At 44.4% G+C, this 17,080-nt stretch overlaps 1 protein-coding gene across 5 annotated transcripts in view; it reads right to left on the bottom strand.

The window, feature by feature from the left end:
• The window catches only part of CLIP2 (CAP-Gly domain containing linker protein 2), a 99,030-nt gene extending 82,087 nt beyond the window's left edge, over positions 1-16,943 (bottom strand). For 3 of the 5 annotated variants that reach the window (XM_077188858.1, XM_054647138.2, XM_077188859.1), the window contains exon 1: positions 2,940-3,356. The gene's annotated coding sequence lies outside the window, so the exon portion shown is untranslated. Of the gene's footprint in view, positions 1-2,939; positions 3,360-16,666 lie in introns of those variants that run through there. The other 2 variants (XR_013184900.1, XM_077188857.1) reach the window with 2 other exon arrangements.
• Positions 16,944-17,080: the final 137 nt, after the last annotated feature.

Raw genomic sequence — 17,080 nt, 5'->3', positions numbered from 1 at the left:
CAAAAATATGAAAAAGTTGGCTTTATTTTTTCACACATCTTTCTTTGCTTATGCTGCATCTGAGCCAGCCATGGCTGTTTTATAGACAGCTTCACTTATTTAAAATGGGATAATAAAAACTGTACCAGTGTATGGGAATGATTTCCAAAAAGTCTGATGCAGAAACATTGTAGTTTGCTGTAGGTTTTGTTTAAAAGGGGTTCCTACAGGATCTTTTTTTCAAGAATAGCAGAAAGTATCAGTCACATGCACAGAAGTCATTTTTCCACAACAAGAGCTACTGCACAACCATATAAAAACAAGAAATTAAATGCAGCTATGAGGGAAGTGCATTTGCTTTGTCCTGTTCAGCATCACCAGTGCTCAGAGCACACAGGCTGCTCTCAGCAGAGCAGGGAAAGGCTCCAAGAGCACGGGGGTGCTGCAGAAAGAGACTTTGTACAGTGGCACACTGAGAATTCTGTGTGTCCCCATCGGTGTCAGCCACGGAGAAAGAGCTTCCACGTGGGATGAGATAGGGAGGACCCACATGGAGAAAACAGGACACAAAAAACACCAAGCCCAGTTCCTTACTCTAACCTGGAATTCTGGAGTGAGCATGGACAGTTCATCTTCATTCAGCAACTTAATGTGGTTGTTTTACAAAACTGACCAGTAAAACCAAGCCCAAGTCATGCTGGAGTCTGACATCACCAGGACTATCATCCAAGGTGCTCTCCCTGGCCAACAAGACCTGAAATTCTACCCTAAACACCACAAGAACAGTGATAAAAGAATAACAGCCAGAGACTGATTACTGGGGGCATTTAAGTCAGCAAGAGAAGAAAAAAATAGTGCTCTCAACCCATGTCAGCAACTTCCTTGGTCATTCTTGAGCCCTTGGGAGATGGGGAGGGAAAGAATCACAAGGTATTTATAAAAGGCATCCATGAAAAAAATAGATCTCTCCATAAATATCTGTAGATATCTCTATAGATAAGTGCACACCAGTGTCTAACACAGGCTGGCAACAACTCACATCCAGGTCTAGCTACCCATACCTGGCCTTTCCCAGAGCTTTAAAAGCATCTAAACCTTGCCATGCATTGTACTCTCTGCAAAGTGGTACCAATACCAGGTACCTGAGCTTTACATATTGTCTCCTGTCCTCATCAGAATTATAAAACACCCTCGCAAAAAAAGAAAAAAATTTCCCCAAGTTTCATGGACAGAGGCAGCATTTTGATAGATAAAATCAACAGCCTCAATCAGGAGGTGGAACACACACCTTGACCCATTTTAACCACCCAATAACACAACAATAAAGAATCAACCTGGATGTCCTTACAGACCCACATCCCTTGGTACCAGAACCCCCCTCTGGGTTCTCCATGACTTGTTCTGCCAAACCAAAAAGCACAAGTGGGGATAAAGAGGAAACACACCAGGAACTGCTTGTAGATTATGGCAGCCTCCAAGGCTCGAGGAGCCCATACCAACCCTTGGCCTCAGCAGATAATCCCATCCATACTGATTCTAAGAGCATCTCCTGAGAAAACACATGAGGTTTCCCTTAACTGGAGGCAGCCCCACATCTCTGCTCCTGAGACGACAGACAGGCTCCAGCACAGCTTCTCCCTGCTGTGCTGCAGTGCCTGGTGCTAACGTTGTCACTTGTGCCATGTCTCAGAGCTGAGCCTTTGAAGTCCTGTACTCCCAGAGATTTCTGGTAGGCAGTGACAACTTTCATGAGAACACAGCTGTTTGATGCAGACTCCCTCCTTCCTAATCCCTGGCAGGCTCTAACAGCAGGCAGGTAATTTCTTAAAATGCTGTATCGCAGACCCAGCTGTAAAATCAGGAGCTGCACTATGTTCAAAAGCATCACCACACCAACAATGACAGACCTGTGCTGATTGATGGGGCTCTCTCAGAGCACTGATGGGGACAGGAATGCTCTTACCAGGCAGCTGGGCAGAGGCTGAGGCCAACAAGCCTAGCCAGGCACCCCAGATATCTCTGTCCACACGCAGACCAGTTCTTGAGTTGCAAGTCACCCTCAAGGAAACACTTCTAGCCAGCAGGAATGGATGGACGGGTAAAAGTTGACATCCATTCCAGCAGGATGAGTTTCTGAGACAAGGTTTGTAGGCCTGTGAGACTGATGCTCAACAGAGCAGCAAATAACACTCGGTGCTGACACAGTGCTTTGTCTCCCAGCGCTTCCAAAACGCCGCTGCAGCCTCTGTGGGTGCTGTGGAGATAACAACTCCTGCCTCTGCCTGCATCCCTGGATGCTGCCCCCAACTCCCTTTGCTGCTTGGTGTCGGGAGATGCAAGGGGCAGAGCCCTCCTTCACCTGCCTGGCTGCTCATGCCAATGTCAGCAGCTCAACCTGGGCCTTCCTCAGAGGCACATCTTGCACCAGACAAAAACCCACATCAGACCCTGCAGGATGTGCTTAATGTCATATCTGGATCGTTAAACAAGAAAAACCGAGCGAGGACACTGAGCCCAGCAAGCAGCCAAGCCTCCCACAGACAAAAGACAAATTTCCTCCCGTTCCAAACCCAAAACTCGCTGGGCGCCGAGCCGTGGATGCTGACACCCACTCCCACCTCGGTCTCCATGGCATCAGGCGGCTCCAAGGCGCCGTTCCGGTGCCCCAGGAGCGGGGAGCGCACCCCGCACCCGCCCGGGGCTCTGAGGGTGCGCACCCCCGGCAGGCCCGGGGCTCTGAGGGTGCGCACCCCCGGCAGGCCCGCACCCTTCCCGCACCCCTCCCGCCGTGCCGAGGAGCCAGCCGGGCTGCCGGGGATGCTCGGTGCCTTCCCCAGCCCAAGGACAATGCCGCCCATCGGTACCGAGCGGCGCATCCCCGCTGCCCGGGCTCCTCCCGCACCCTCTCCATCCATCCCTCCATCCCTTTGTTGTGCCGTCCCTCCCGCTGTCGCCCTTACCCTGTGCCGCCCTGCTGCGGGGCAGGGGGTTCGGAGCCGCCGCAGGATGCGAGCCCGGCCGGCAGCCGCCCTGCCACTCCCTGCGCGGCCGAGCCCGGAGCCGGAGCCGGGAGGAGGAGGAGGAGGGAGCTGGGCGGCGGCTCGGGCAGCGGGGGCGGAGGAGGATGCGGGGCCGGCACCGCCGCTCTGCCGGGCCCACACGAACAAAGGGGCCGGTCCGGGGCCGCCCCGCGCCGAAATCCTCCTGGTTGCCGGGCCCTGGCGCCTCCCGGAATGGGGTGGGAGGGTGGAAAGGCAGCGCCGAGGCTCCTCCTGGCTGCCCGCAGCTCCGAGCGCTCCTGCTCTAAAATCAGAAATAATCGTAAAAATCGCCTTCTGCTCGCTGGAGCCGCCGCCTCCCTCCCCGAGGCACTGGGATGGGGCTCTGGGAAGGAGGAGCTCTCCAGGCGCACCTGAATTTAGGTGGGAGCGATTTTGATTGATACAAGAAGGGAAGGGCAGGAGGTGCTTCCCATAAAAAAAAAAAGGAGACCCCTAATTAGCCGGGATTTAACGGGGAAAGCAGCAAAGAGAACACACCTGCAGCTTTGGAAACTCGGCACACCTGAATTTAGGTGGTAGCGATTTTGATTGATAAAAGAAGGGAAGGGCAAGAGATGCTTCCCATAAAAAAGGGGGAGACCTCCTAATTAGCCTAATTAGATTTAACGGGGAACGCAGCAAAGAGAACACACCTGCAGCTTGGAAACTCGTTGATTCAAAGCAAGGATGGCCGGGCTGAGGTGGTGACCATCACTTGGCCTTCACCAGTTCCTGCTGCTCCCTCCCAGAGCCGTGCCTGGGCTGACATTGCACGGAGATACAAGGGAGCAGGGCTATACAATCATTTAGGTTGGAAAACCCCTTTAAGCTCATGGAGTCCCCAGCACTGACAAGGCCACCACTGCTCCGTGTCCCCAGGTGCTAATTCTGCACATCTGTTAAATCCCTCCAGGGATTGTGACTCCACCACTGCCCTAGGCAGCCTGTGCCAGGGCTGGACAACCCTTTTGATCAGGAAATTTTCCACAGTGTCCAATCCAAACCTCCTCTGGTGCTACTAGAGGCTGTTTTCTCTTGTCCTGTCCCTTGCTCCCTGGGAGCAGAGCCTGACCTCCACCTGGCTGCTCCTTCCTGTCAGGGAGTTGTGGGGAGTGAGAAGGTCCCCAGAGCCTCCTTTTCTCCAGGAAGAGGAGCACCCCCAGCTCCCTCAGCCACTCCTCATCAGGCCTCTGTGCCAGACCCTTTGCAGCTCTGCTGCCTTCCCCTGTACATGTTCCAGCACCTGTCTGGTGCCTGTGCCCTCAAACTGCATCCCTAATTTAGACAGGAGTGGAAGTGCTTTGCACAAGGGCCATAACTCTGCTCAGTGTACTTCATTACCTCTGCAGACACCCACATCACCCAAGGGGCAGCCCAGGATATTTTGCACATCAGATGCTGTGGTGGGAGGCCCCAGGGTATGCAGAAAGAGAGGAGGCTCCCACCCAACAGCAATCCCCAGATTTGTGGCTGTGACGCTGCTCTGATTTGCCTGTGGGAGCCCAAAAAAAGCAGAGATAGAAAGGAAGGAGGTGCAGGCAGCAAAGCAGAGAAGAATGGAGCTGAGGTCAACTGAGCATCACCCAGAATATGAGATTTGACAGTCCTGGCTTTAGCAAGATGATCCAGTCCCAGGAGGCAGCTGTAGGCATCCTCATTTTTCATCTTGCAGGGAGGAAGCCAAAGTCAGAAGGGAAATGGTTGGTCCAAGCCAAAAATAGAACCTGAAGCACCTGACTTCAACGCCTCTGCTTCAACTGCTAGTTACTGTATTTCCCTGACATTTTCCTACATCCAAGCTCAAGTCATTGCTTTACAGACTGTATACAAGAATTTTTGTCTCCTCTCCAATCTGTAGTTGCCTAGGGAGACAGTATGGCACCAGGAGAAGAGTAAGATGAGAAGGTGCCTATTGAATCAGGCTTGGGCTCCAACAGGACTTCTCACTTCTCCATCCAGCTCCACCCCTGATTTGCCAGCTCACTCAGACCCTATCCTTAGGTCCAAGTCTCTTTCCTTATCCAAAAGGTGGCAGAGCAATGATGGTGACCTCCCTTTGTGAGACTAACAAGAAGCATTATATGCATTTGGTAAGGAGGAGTATAAATTTAAAGAAGTTCTGAAAAAAAAATTCCTCTTTAATATTTTCAGGTGCTTTGGGGTAGGATTTCAAATTAGGAATTGCTTCAAAGTTAAACCTCATTTTTGATCAATTGTAAAATTTTATGCTTGATTTTATATACACTAATTTGTTATCAATACAAATAACTTCTACATAAATGTTTAAATTACAGCCCTGTTCTACATGACAAAGAATGTCAGCAGGTCTGGGGTTATATTTTGCCTGCAAAAAGTATGTGGCTCTGGGAGGAGAATCAAGCCCCTCTTGCCCTTCCCTTCTTTTATCAAGCCCAATGAAGCTAGAAAAAAGTTTCACAGCTCTTGCAGTCATTTCCTTGAATCATTTTGACAAATCTGCCTCTCTGCTAAACTCTCTCTGGGGAATTTCCAGCAGTGATGTGGCTGAAGTGCCTGTAGACTTGAATTTGTGTCTTCTATCAAGTGCTCTCCCACAAAGCTGTCCCTCAGCTTGTATTGTACCTGCTTGTCACAAAGCTTCAGGATGACTATAAATGTTGAAATGCCATCACCCCACAGACACTACTGTTTCCCAATTACCATTTCAGAGGCTTATGTGCAGGCAAAGAGCCCCTCACTGATGTCCCAGACATGGGAGAGCACAGGAGACACTTAAGTTTCAGCCTATGGAGATGTGTGGACTTGTTAATTTTACACAGGTGAGCAGAATAATGACTTTAATTAAACCATTATGTGTAGAGAGCTGGCATGTAATCTGACATCTCTGGGCTATCACATTTGCCTGATAATACTCTCTACTACCCTCTTGTTTTCTATGATATGATATATATCTTGTTTTGAAAAGTGGCTTCTCACAGATAGGCAAAACTGTCTCCACTTGACTGATCCATTACTGGGATTTGACAAGTATTTGCATTAGCTGTTGGGATCTCTAAAAAATTTCACTGCTGTTTTCTTTTAAATTACTCCGACAAACAGAAGCATCACACAGACAATGTAACATAAAAACCAAGGGAATACTCATGCCTGCATCTAGGGAAACAAAAAGAGCAAATATTTTGTGTTTTGCTGTTATCTATAGTGTTTAAATAAAGACAGCCAAAATGTTGAAGTACCTTTCCATTTTATTCACCAGCATCAGAGATAAAGCACTTCTGTGCAAAGAGCTGATGAGACACTCAACTTGTCACATAGCAATGCCCACCCTAATGCCCCAATCCTTCACTTGTTCCCCAAAGACAGCAACATTTGAAAGATGACAGTTCACATAAAGGCCACATGAAGGGGTGGCACCAAGACCCCAGGTGCCAACAAGGGTCATGAATTGAATCCCTTCATTCTTTTCCCTACCACAGGCCTAGAAATCCCTGCCTCTGTATTGTGGGAACTGAGTGGTGGCAGAAACTGTATTTGAAAATATTGCACAAGTTCATGACTGTCAACTTTCAGTTCTGTGATTTCCAGCACCTCAAAGGTGCAGCTGCAATGACAGCCTCAGCTCCTACTGTTCAGTCAGGCTGACACTATAAAGAGCCTTCTGCATCTGGGGGCAGAACACAAAATTCCAGCACTGGTGGGAGGAACAAGATTAAAGCAGTGATCTGAAGAAAAGCTGTTTTTTTCCTTTGATTACAGAGCTGCTGAAAGACCTTCTTATCTTGAGGATCAGTGGCTGCTTTAGGCCTTACTCATTCTAGGCCAAGACTAAAGTTCAGAAACTTCTTATAAACAGTCTTTAAATGAAAATTAAGATCTTGCATGGTTGCAATGACTCAGCCAAGTGGCAACATGTTTTCAGGCATTTATCTGACCCAGAGCCACCACAAGGCCTCTAATATCCAGCAGATTCTGTTGTGTCTAGATAGGTGAGAGAAACCTCTCATCTTCAGACATTTATATCCAAACCACCTGTCTAGGCTTTCTATATAATGAGTGCAGAGAAACAGGCATTGGGGTAGAATTCCCCTTATGGTACTGCAGGCACCTAAAATGGATGAATTGCTCTCTAATGATGCTCTCCTCCATCCATGAATTACAGAGATATTTGAGAACTAGCCAAATGAGATGTTTAAAGTTAAGTGATGAGAATCCCACTCATCTCCCTTCCAGGAACACTCAGCACAGCTGATGGATCTTACTTGGGTACACACAGCTCAGAGGTGTGTGCTGGGTGCACTCTTGTCTGGAGGCCTCACTTTGTTCTGTTTCACTGGAAGAAATGAGACTTTTGGCCAGGATTCACATGGGCAAGGTCTGGCTCCAGGACCCTTTAGGGGGACACACATGGCTTGTGCAGTGTGCTGGAAAGTGCTTTGGGAAAGGCTTTCTACAGCTGACTTCTGTGAGTTCCTGTCTATTTCTCAACATAAAAGGAAGTGTGGGTAGAAATATGTTGAAGGATCATGGCAGTTCTCATTAATTATGAAGATCAAGAGGAGCTCTTACTGCTTTTTTAGTGTGTTTCTTATACTGAAATTAGTGCATTAGCTGTTACTTAAACTCCCACCACCAGTATAATTTAATGATTAACACAGCCTAGTTCCTGTTGTTCCACATTTTGAAAGTAAACTACCTTGCTGCAGTAGCAGTGATTCCAAGGAATGTGGGACAGCACTTCACACAAAAATAAAACAACAAGATGGATCATGCTGCACAATTGAAGAAATACTGCCATTTTCCTGTTTCCTGCCCATGAGCCCAAAGGCAAGTGGATGTTCAGAGAAATTCAGCATCCATTAAGTGGAGGCCTTCTGAAATTCTGTGTTTGTCCAAATACCCTATGCAAGTTCACACTGGCAGTGGAGAACCTGGAATATCTCTTTTATTAAGTCAGTAGATTATTGTCAGTCTTTCATCTGAGGATGAAGCTCCTCTTTACAGATGAAGTAAATGAGTCATAGAGAGAAGAAATAATATCTGTGAACATAGCTGTTCATTCAGCTGAAACAGAAATGTATTGGTTGACATCTGCATTTCAGAGTCAAACATCTACAACTAAGCATTACTGAAAAAAAGCAATCCAGGAGGATCAGAGCATGGAGAGACTGAAGGGAGATTTGGCAGTAATGAGCATAACATCTTATTCATGGGTGGCAGGGAACAACACAGCAAAAAAACAGAGGTTAAGTAGTGAACAAACCATTCCAGCACAGTACCACATATTTATTTTCCCTGTTATGTTTGTTTTCCCTATCCCCACATTGCAAAAAAACCCACATTGCTATATGTAAAGACAATATTTTGTCACTGGTAGATCTAGAAGTACATAAGCAGATCAATCTGGGCAGCAGATGAAAAGAAAGTAGAAGCTTGTTGGAACCACTCCATCATTCCCCTAAAGGCCCTAAACCTTGTTGCTTGTCTAAATCAAGACTAAAGAGCACACTGTCCTTTACTTAGTTCATTTTCAAAGATCAGGGCAACTGCCAATCGCACTTACCTGGGCTGACCTAGAGATAAAAGAGACTTGCAAGCCTCCTGACCTCAAAGGTGAGCAAAAACCACCTTATTTTGTAGGCTTGGAATCAAATTTGAGAGGGATAAGTTTATTGTTCAAGGGGCCCTCTAACACACAGAATCCAGGTAACCAGATCCTGGGCATTATCATGTTCTTCATCCAGTTCATGCACTTCTCTTTATATACATTTAATCCAGAGAAGAAAGCCAGCCTTAGGGCTCCCAGTGTGGTTCCTACAGTCTATTTATTAGGGGAAGCATAGCCTGTTTTATAAACCTCTGATAATTCCCTGTATAGTTCCATGTGTCCTCCAAAAAGCAGGGAGACAAAGATCCACCATAATGGGGCAACTCTGCATTTTCCCAGTTGTCAAAGGATCACGGGCATGCCTGAAAACTGTCCAAGCTCAGTCTCAGTGCATTGCAAATCAAAATTCCTTCTAGATCAATATTTTTCATTAGATGTCAAAAAATTATTCCCCTCTATATAGCTCTTCTTGTTGTCACCAGGGGTGTCAAGATTTATTGTGTTCTCTGACCTTGTCAAATTCTGTACAAAATCCTCATCAAATTCTCAGCCTCAAGTTCTGTAACAAACTGGAGCCAGCCTGTACTTTGTGAGAAAAAAGAAAAAAGCTGTTTATTTCCATGTTGTTTGGGCCTTGCCACAAAGACTGTTTTAAACCCAAAAGAAGCACCAGATGTTTTCTAGCAGAGCTACAGAATGTACTGTGAGAGGCAGGAGAATCCTGTTTCCTTTTCATGAACTGGAGCATGTTAGAGGATCAAAGCTGAGGGACAGGAGCCAGTATGAAAAAGTTTCCTATCTCTGTCCAAGACTTCAAAAAATATTTCAGTACCTACAACCAAAGCTGTGTTTAATGGGGAAGGGGAGGGAAATGAGGCTTTAATTTTGACACTTAAGCCAGGATTTTAAAATGTCATCAGCAGGCAGTGCCTGGACATGGTTTGGATTGCTGCTGTGGCTGTGGGCACTGAAGCATCCAGTTCAGTTTCTCAGCCTTTAATTCACCAGAAAAGCAAAACCATCCTTAAAAAGGCTCTGACACTGTAATTTAACATAGGGAATGCTTTTTTCAGAAGATCCCAAGACACACAAGGAACAATCTTTGTAACAACTTGCAGATGAGAAAAATTGGAGCATGAAGGCCTACAGTCCCATGCAGGATCACCTCCAGTCCACTGATTCCCAGTCACTAAAGCAGCCAGCTGGTCCCAAACAGGTTTGTGTAATGGGTGTGATGTAAATCTCACAATAATGAGCTCTGCCAGAGCTGTATGTGAGATATGGAATAGTAGCAATTTTCCTGTGTAAGGCAGGAGGAGTCTGGAAAAGGTAGGAGGCTGTTAACAGTACAACTAACTGCCCTCTGCTTCCTGCCAAAAAATGGACATTTTTAATTAAGGAGAGGTTTCAACCAAAGACCATGTCTGACCTAATTTAAATACCACAGTATCAGGCAGAGCATAAATAAATAAATAAAAATATATTGCCCACAGTAATGGGCAGAGCATAAATACCCAGCCCAAACCCTCAGCACCCCATGTCTCAGTACTGATGGAATAGGCTGTTATCCTGTCACCAGGAGAGCACTGCAGAACCATCCCCTGATCCCTGCTGTCAGTTCTCAGTAAGATGCTAAAAGGTTTAAAGAAAAGGGTTATAAAAAAGAGGTTATTTTTAATGCAGAAATATTATTAAAAGGTTTATAAAAGGAGGTCATTTCTTTGTGGAGAAATATTATGTCCTGTGACAGGAGAGTAGCAAGATGCCCCAAATGATCTCACTCACCAACTGGATATTGCTGCAGGGATTGCCAGGAGCTAAGGGCAGCCTTGACTCCCAAAAACCCCAGCCTTACTAAAACAGATGTAGAAAGGCTGAGAAAGCTTGATCTTTTGCCAGGTGTTCATTTTCATTTTAGAATGTTTATTACAGAAAATCCTTTATAACATGGATTTTGGCTGTCAAATGCTGTGATATAACCCAGATCCAGGAACGTGCACACACTTCTTCAGTTTCCTGTCAATTTAATTGTATTAATTGCACTACATGAACTACATATGTTCCAGTAAGAAAGAATCACTGTCAAAATGCAGCCAGTGTGATGTTCTGTAGAGCACTGTACAGCAACACATGAGAATTGGATCCTAATCCATTTTTTGGTTTTACTGCTGGTGTAAAATGGAAACTCCCTCCATGTCAACAACTGCTTTCACAACAGCAAAAGAGAAACAATGATACTAACCTGATCTGTAAAGTGCTTTAACTCATCAGAATGAATATGGAAGGCACACATTAAAATGCTAATGCTGCCTTCTCTGTTCCAGCCCTAAGTACTGACAGATGAGCTCAATGTAATATACAACAAATATGAAGTTAATAAGTGAAAAAACCTCAAATATAAGGCTAACAAGTGGGAAAATACAATTAAGATAAATTATCCTGTGGAATTCAATGCCAGAATATATTAAAGGTAATTAGCATAGTTATATTGCAGCAGTAACAATGGTAATTCTAATTAAAATTTAAAAGTATGAGACAACTCAACTCTTGAAGAAAAGTAAACTTCTCTGAACAGGTACTGTGATTGTTGTATATCACACTTGAGGTTTGTTTCTCTTTTCTTTGAGCCTGTGGTAACAGTGAGCTTCTCAAAGGGGGTGTTTGCCTGAACAGGCCTGTTCCAGTAATTCACCTGTACCTTCCATTTCACATCCTCTGCAAAACTTCTAAGAATGTTTGTGGTAACAGAACAGAAACAGCAGGTTACTATCTGAGGTGTTTATTGAAGAAACGAAATAAGAAATTAATAGAACCTTCTTTTTGGTATGCAGAACACAAATATAAATTAAGCCATATAATGCCCATTTAGCATGCTAAGAATAGAGATGAAGATACTTCCAAACTGGGCTCAAAATGTCATGGAAACAGCTGTCCTCCCAACAGACTGAAATTTGTTTATCTATTGTATCCAGGCAAGTTTGGCAGAGAAACCCCCTGCATTCACACCTATGTATCACACCAAAAGCTGTGATTTTTAAGCAGACTACAAATACCAATCCAAAATCCAAACAAATGATTGTACCTTGTTGGTTTTTTTTTTGTTTGCAAGTGGGGTAGATTTAAGAGATTATTAATGCTTTGTGACATCAAGGTCATAAAAAAAAAGCCATATTGCACTTCCAGAGAGAATTGCCTTGCAAATGACACACTGCTGTGACTTTCAGGTCCCAATAGTCAGGGAGTTGAAGTCTAACAATTTCCCCACTTAAAATACCTGGCTCATGCAGATCCTTCTTCACAGGGCTGATGTGACTGAAGCCCTGAAGTTGTTTCATGGAACATAAAGAGGATATTAGAGATAACCCCTGTAAACAGCACTTCAAACTTGCAGAGCAGTTTCACTCTCCCTATCCCCACATTGCAAAAAACTCCATATTGCTGTATTTAAAGGCCAGTTTGTGTCCATGGTAGATCTAGAAGTACATAAGCAGGTCAATCTGGGCAGCAGATGAAAAGAAAGTAGAATCTTGGGTCCACTCCATCATTGCTGCCTTGGGACTGTGCTGTTTTGAGAGGAGCCAAGTGTATGAAAAATCTTGTAAGCCTATATCCCAGAAGCAGATAGAAGAGTGAAATACTTCTCCTGTACCAGTGTGGGCTTGCAGGAGGCAGGCATCATTCCCAACACAAAACAAGACCTGTCCCACAACAATTGTGCCATTTGTTTTCACAGGAAATGTGCCTGGAGCCTGCCAAAGCCAAGGCCTCAGCAAGGACATGCTGCCACCCATCTCTCCTGGAATCCCTGATCTTTGCAATCACTTCCCAACTCCACAACCCACATTTCTGCCACCCATCTCTCCTGGAATCCCTGATCTTTGCAATCACTTCCCAACTCCACAACCCACATTTCTGCCACCCATCTCTCCTGGAATCCCTGATCTTTGCAATCACTTCCCAACTCCACAACCCACATTTCTGCCACCCATCTCTCCTGGAATCCCTGATCTTTGCAATCACTTCCCAATTCCACAACCCACATTTCTGCCACCCATCTCTCCTGGAATCCCTGATCTCTGCAGCAGCAGTTTGCAAAATCACTTTCCACCTCTACATCCCACAGCTGGCCTGTATGGGCTTGTCTCAGTGACAGATGATTTTGTCACCATTGCCATGAAACTTCATCCAAGCACCCAGTGCTAGGAAGCACATTGTGCTCCCAGCCTAATGAGTTCAACAAGGAATAGCAGCCTGAATTTACAAAAGTCATAAATCCAGGTTTAACTCCACCTACAGGAACAATCTCCAGGAAATCAATTAATCAGCTCCACAGCAAGTGTGCACTCTGTGCTGTGGCTTGCAGGTGCAGTTCCCTAATCAGGATCAGGCCTTTCCCTGTGCTGTATTTTTTGAGGTGCAGTGGGATGTCATTAAGAGATGGCACAAGCTTTTGGTTTCTAAACCTTTCATTTCTTCAATAAAGATCCACTTTGCTGCAGCATAGGATTTTCTAATTATACTCTTCCTTTCTACTCTGTTTTTCAGCTAAAGAAGTCAAATACCTTGCTTACACTGACTGATGTATTGGGGAAATAAAGTCTACTTCTGGCAGTTACCTTTTCAATCATTCATTTCCATAAAATTCCAGTTCTAATAAATTGATTTATAACCTACAATCTAGACCAGGTGAGGTGTATCTTGTTCCTCTGTACACCTTTCACTTGATGTGCATGTGTGCACACAACATGCTGTAGCACTGTACCCTGAGGTTATTTTCTATAAGTAATATTTCCATTCTGAAATGAGGTTTACTAAGCACAGTTGTGATTATTACAATGCACTGATACAAGGGAAGTTCATGAGGGGGATTTTGCTGTATTCTGGTTGTATTAGGTCAAACCATCCACTCACAGTTAAGCCCAGTGAAGCTTCTGGCAGATAATCTCTACAAACAATCCCATTTTTAAAGCTGCTATAGATGCATTTTACAACAAAGATTGTGTTTGCAGCTCTGCCTTTCTCTATTCCACTCCAACAAGTCTCCTACAGTGAAAGAACTCAGTGCAGGTGGCATCAGTGTTTGTATCACCCATCAACAGATCAACCCTGCAAGGCAGAGAAAGCAACAGCACAAGCCCAGCTCATGTTCACCCTAATGACAATATGGAACATTTTGTGACCTTTCAGCACCTCTATCACCTTATGCCATGGCATTTCAGGAGGTTTTAAAATAGGAATTCACTGATGAGACAAAAAGGGGTGTCTCTGTATAACAGTATAGTCACAGAGGACTTGAGGAACACAGTTTATACAGCCCTGCTGTATAAACTGGGAAGCACCTTGCCTAAGAGTCCTTCTCTAACACAGCAATAAACCATATTTTACATTAATAACAACTGAAATATTGAGCAAATGCCTTGAACAACTTTGTTTAATTTAAGAAGTGAATGAAATAACCAAATAATATCCATTGTACGAGTGGAAGAATCTGCATTTCATGTCTAGAGATTAACACTAATATTCTTCAAAATGTAAGACCTTTTTCTGAGCTATTGGTCAACTTGTATTTAATCAAACCTATACAGTGTCCTACACAAACACCCTGCATGTACAAACATGTAAATACATGCCTATAGACTTGCTTATTAATGTACATATACCCTGCACAAATGTATTTGTTTAAGTCATTAAAGGAGGAAGTCAAATGTGCTCAGTATAGGGAATAAAGGCCAAACCTCTCTCTTCTTGGGCAAGGCATTTCAAACTTTCCTGGTTTAGTTTTGCCACATGTATATTGGCAGCATCTTTTTTTCCAGTCAATGTTCCAGCTGGATGAAAGAGGTTTTTAGTCATTCAGGTAAAGTTTCTATCAAAATGTCATTAATAAGCATAGATGCAGAACTGGAAAGCTAAATCTCAGAATAGACATGGAAACAATTATGAAAATATTTCTACCAAACTGACCTGTTCTTAGCTGATATGAGTACTGAATTCAGGGACTCTCTTAGGAGAATTATTAAGGAGGATCCAGAAATGGTGTGGGAATCAGTCTCAAATCTCAGCTCTGGTAGCAGTGTAACAGTCAAAAGAAATACCTACATGAAAAGCTCTGCTTGGCAGCCTGGAAGTCTCCAGGACAAATGATGTTTAGGGGATAATAGTTCCTAAAGCCCAGGAAAAAAACCCCATAGTTAATACTTTTGGTATGGGTAAGAAAGTAGTATTTGACATCCCTTCACTTCATCCATTAAGTCTTCAAAGTAGGAGCTCAAGCACAGTAACCAACAGGGTAAACATTGTTATTTAATATTATTGTTTGTATATCCTGTCTATTAAATCTGAACAAAGTGCCAAGACAAGAGGAGCTGCAAGAAAAATTAAGCTAATGCAAAAGAATCTTGATAAACTCTTGAAACTCATAGAAAAATCAAAGTGTGATTCAGCTATGACAAGAGATTGTACAACTCTACATTCATCTGGACAAATAATAAAAAAAAGGTGGGGAAGAGACTGAAAACCAAGCATTAGCCATCAGAAATTTCAGTTCAAACTGAAATGTTTTAATTCCTTAGTTACAAACTGCTTGAAATAAGGTATTACAAAGTCAGCTGTTCCTCAGTACTGGCTCCAGGCAGCACAGCTCACACTGCAAACAGTCACTGGACTAAACCCTCTCCTCTCTCCTCTGTTCTCCTTGTCAGCGAGGCCAGAGGCATCAGCAACCACAGCAATAAAAAGCACTGGCAGTGGTTTCCTCCCTTCATGGCTCCAGGAGAACAGCTCATATTTTATTCATGAAAAACGAGGCCTCTGGAGGTCTCAGCAAAAAAAACAGGAAGCAAATATTTCTTGGGGACAGTTGGTCACAGGCTGGCAAGTGTCCAGGACATCGAGGAGGAGGGGCAGGGGTGCAGGGTGGAAGAGTGAAAGCTGCTTTCCCTGCAGCCTTCCTGCCAGGGTAAGGGTAGGAAGGAGGCTCACAAAGGGCAAACTGCACCCAGAATGTCTCCTGTGCTGACCTAGGGGGGAACACACTCAGCTGCTGTCCTGCACTGGGGATCCTGCAGGAGTCACTGCCTCAGAGGGGCAATCCAAGATGTGCAGTCAGCACAGATGCACTACAGGATGGGATCCCCTCAAGGTTTAGTTAGGAGAGCTTAATATTTACCCCAGACACTTGCACAAGTTTTTGTTTTGAATTCTCTGGGTAATTCCTCTCCCCACTTTGCCACGCTTCACTCATGTCCCAAAATTACATCACTCTAAAGGTTGTTTTGCAAGTGCCTTTAGAATAGAAAAGTGCCTTTCAGAACAGGACCACACCTGAGCCCAGAATAAGCACATTCATGGAAAAGAGATCTCTTCCCAGACAGACAGACAGACAGCCCTCTTCCATCTCCTTGTGCCCCCAATAACAGACCCCCCTTGTTACCAGTACACAATCCTCTGCAATGCTTTGCTTTCCTGAGATGATGACATGAAGGTGCAGATGTCCTTTGTCATCTCTGGTTGTGTGCAGAGGAGCAACCATCAGTCCCTCACAGATCAAACCCAGCACTGGCTGTGCCTCCCCTCAGGAGCCTTTCCATCACCACTGACTGGTTCTGACTTTAATTATTTTGCATAGGACACTAACAAAAACTTTCTGAGAAGCCTGAGCTTCCTGTGAGTTCTGGAATCTTAAGGGAAAGAAAGATGCTACTTGTTACTTTCTGACAGATTTCCTAAAAGATGACAGATGCAGAAGAGTTATTTCTTGAAAACTACAGAAGAAATGTAAATGTTTTACATTAACATGGCTCCTCCATTGTTTTAATTACTGCCTAATGAATTTTAGCCCTCAGAATATCTCCCTTGTATGGCGGAGCAAATGAGAAATAAGTCATAGCAGAGCAGTCAGAATGAAAGGAAGAGGAAAAACCAACACAAAAACCCACACACATGAGGAGAGGCAGAAAAAAGCACACAGAGATCTGAAGATAATAACTCCTTTTTTATTTTTGTTATTTTTCTCACATTTTCTATCATGAGCATTTTAAATCAAACCAGACTCGACCCTTACCTTGACCTTTTGCTAAATTCATCCTTTATGCTTTAGGAACTCGATGCCTTGGAATACAGCAGCTCTTCCTTCTGATACTTCTAAATCCATGCTCTGCAGACTTGAATGAATCTGGAGTTCCACAGCCTGGACTGGAAGTTAAATCCTGGACTGTTGATATTGATATTGCATTTCCATCTGTGACATATACAGAATGAGTGCAGATGAATGTTAGGATTTATTCTGTTGCATTCAGCCAACCAAGGTCTCTGATGAAGTTTTGCCCAGCATTTCAGAGACTAGAGGCAGCTGAAATGGGTTGCATAATGTCATGCAGTACCAATTAGGGGCAGTCAGGGGAGAATGTTCCCAGACTGCTAATGCAAGGAATGAGCTCTAGAAAGTACAAATGCTGCATGCACTCTGGCAGGACTG

This window comes from Agelaius phoeniceus, chromosome 20 (assembly GCF_051311805.1).
Source record: "Agelaius phoeniceus isolate bAgePho1 chromosome 20, bAgePho1.hap1, whole genome shotgun sequence".
Taxonomy (NCBI): domain Eukaryota; kingdom Metazoa; phylum Chordata; class Aves; order Passeriformes; family Icteridae; genus Agelaius; species Agelaius phoeniceus.
The sequence above is the reverse complement of the archived record's forward strand: the minus strand, read 5'-3'. Positions and strand labels throughout refer to the sequence as shown.